A 3462-nucleotide genomic window follows, 5' to 3' on the forward strand; every position below is an offset into this window, starting at 1 on the left:
TGAATCTGAGATTTCTTCCCTTTGAGGGACATTTTCCTCATCCTCTTCTTGATTTGATGTATCTAAAGATATGATAGAAGTATTCTCTACCTTAATCTCAGTATCTCAGGAAGGTCTTGCACCATGTTTTTTTGCTTGAGAAGCTTCAAACCATGAAAATTTAAGTGACAAATTTTTTTGTGCCAAAGCCATGAATCATCTACAACTTCATTTTTGAATGCATTGTAATGAAATTGTAAAAGAAAATTTCTTTTTATCATCTCTACTTCAACAATGACTTGATTTGGCTCAATTTTATCATAAATCTTGCAATAATTATCTCTAAACACAAGAGAATAACCATTTTCCATGAGTTGACCAACACTAAGCAAATTTTCTTCCAAGTCAGAAACATAAAGAACATCATGAATTTGCTTACCGCTCCCTTTTATGTTGATTGAAATGGTACCTTTACCTTTTGCAATAACTACAACTTCATTCCCCATTCTCACTTTAGTAGTGATGCTACTATTAATTGAGAGAAAAGTCTTTTCATATCCAGTTATGTGATTGCTACAACTACTATCAACATACCATTCATTACTTTTTGCTGAAGCATCAAATTGAGAAGCAAAGAAAATATTTTCTTCATTTTCTTCCTTCCGTTCTTCACAAAAATTTGCTTGCTTGTGCCAACAATCCTTCTCAATATGGCCAAACTTTTTACAAAAGTTACATTGGGGATTACCTTTGTGCCAACATTTTTCTACATTGTGATTAGTCTTTTTGCAAATTTTACAAAAAATACTAATACTTTTCTCACCTTTTTCTTCAACCTTCTTAGAAGAACCATCATGATCTTGCTTCTTTTTTAGATTGTAATTCTTTTTTTGCTGATTTTTTGAGAAATTTTGAGAATTTTCATTGGTTTTGGACTAGAAAGTCATCTCTTTGGGTTGATCTTCACGAAAAAATCTTCGCTTCTCATGTGCTCGAAATGATCCAACTAGCTCTTTGATGGAAAACTTTGAAAGATCTTTCGTCTCCTCAAAGATAGCAATAATAACTCATATTTCTCTATGACACTAATTAGAATCTTTTCCACAACTTGTTGGTCAGAAATTGTATCACCATGATTTTTCATTTTATTAACAATATCCATGACTCTGCAATATTTATCTATTTTTTCAGATTCTATCATCTTAAATTTCGAAACGCTCTACTAAGAGTTTAAAGATTTATAGTGCGTACCTTTTCGTCACCATACACCTCAGTTTTCAAAGACTCTCAAGCATGCTCTGTAGTCTCACAAGTAGCATTTTTTTCGCAAAATATGCTCTTGAGACTCCCATTTAGATTTTGCTCAAGGCTTTTGCATCTTGACGATACTTAGCCTCAAGATTTTTTATCTATGTTGTTGTAAATCACCATCGTTTTTTGGCTTTTCAATGACATTTGCAACAATTGTCCACAAGCATTTTACAGTCTATGTGAGACTTTCCGACGTGAATTCAAATTTAGTCGAGCTTCAATGTGATATTGGACACCGAGTGAAAAACCAAAAAAATAAAATTAGTCTACAGCACCCAATACCAAAGGAGAAGATATTCTGAACAATTATCCAAAATGTTAGTAACACTGTGGCCAGCCAGAGCAGCAAATCCTAGGCAAGTTCTTGTGGGCTTTAGAATTCATCATTGGAATTTTAACACTGTATTCCTTTCCAGCCAAGCCCAGTCCTTCATTTGAAGGTCATTCAAATGCTTTACTCAACTCATTTCTAAGCAGGCCCTGGCTCCCCTTCAATTCTTTCTTTTAAAAGAAAATCAATACTCCTTCTGTTTTATATTAAAAATAGGTGTCCAGTGAAATTAAGATAAAATTTATCATTTAATTTCTAATTAGTCTTTATTAGTAATAAATTGTCATTTTATTTATCGCATCTTAAGCGATATGTCAAGTAATATTGGACAAGTAAAAATAGACCGAGGAAGTTGAAGTCTGCCATTTGTCATCGATAATGCCACTTAGCTTCCATATCAATTGGTGATAATATTATAAAAAATAAAGAGTAATACTCTTGTATTTTAATTTATTTGTTTACTTTTAATTTTATACAGAGTTTTAGAAAATAAGTAAGACTTTTAAACTTTATAGTTTTAAATGTGCCATTTGAAAAATTGAAATTAAAAATTTGTTAAAAAAAAATTCTTTTTTAAACGAAATAACAAAAAATTAGAACAAACTAATTAAAACAGACAGTGAGACAGAGTATGTTAATGTTACATAGAATTAAAAAAAAAATACAAGTCATTATATTTAAACATATTGGAGGAGATATTATATATATGTTGGCTAATCGGATATATATGTGCTTGTGTTGCTTACCATTTTGACACCTTGCTAGCTAGTGTGTTTGGTAGGGAAGAAAACATTTTTTCGAATTTTCTCATATAGTCAAAAATCTATTAGAATTTTTTTTCTTCAAAAACAATTTCTTTGAAAATGAAAAAAAATAGTTTTCCTAATAAAACTAAAGGAAACAAGTTCAATAATTGACCTTCCAAATTAATTGTTTTCTCTTCACCCACCCACCCCTTGACCATCAAACCCCAGTACCCCACCACACCCAAACCCTCACTTTCCATCCCATTTCGCTCATGTAGTATTTTGTTAGATTATATATAAATGAGATAAGTGTCAAAAACACATCTAAACTATACCTTTTTTTTTAGTTTCATACTTAAACTAATGAGAGTGTGAGTTTCATACCTAAACTATCACTTTTTAGTTTGAGAAACACAATATCTTTTTTATACCACTCTCATCATGGTGTGTAATACACTCTCTTTTATTTAAAAAAAAATTGTCACATCACACTCTACATGGACTAAACATTCAACCTTGACAAAAATTAAATAAATTATTAATATTAGTTGAAATTAAAAATTAAAAAATTATTATCCAAAAAAATAATATTTCTTAATCCACTCCATCACTTCCTCTCACCCCCATCACCCCCGGCCAATTTTTTTAGTTTTTTTTTTTTTGTTTAAATTTATTTTATAAAAGTATTTAATTTTTTTTACTTCANCCCCCCCGCTCAAATACTAATTTAGATATTACTTTATTTTAAAAAAAATATAATTCTACCCACCCCACCTAACCCTCTGCTTCTAATTTTTTTTCTCATTTTATGTTAGATATATACATTTTGAAAAAAATTTTACTTGACGCCGCAAGACTTTTTTTAATTTTTATGTTATATTNAATAATTCTACCCGCCTCACCTAACCCTCCGCTTCCAATTTTTTTTCTCATTTGTGTTAGATATATACCTATCGAAAAAAAATTTTACTTGACGCCGCAAGACTTTTTTTAATTTTTATGTTATATTCGGTACACTAGTAGAAACTTATTTTCTAAAAATATATGTACGTACATATCTAACACAAAATGAGAAAAATGTAAAAAAAAAAAAAA

The sequence above is a fragment of the Solanum stenotomum genome, chromosome 9 (genome assembly GCF_019186545.1).
Source record: "Solanum stenotomum isolate F172 chromosome 9, ASM1918654v1, whole genome shotgun sequence".
Classification (NCBI taxonomy): Eukaryota; Viridiplantae; Streptophyta; class Magnoliopsida; order Solanales; family Solanaceae; genus Solanum; species Solanum stenotomum.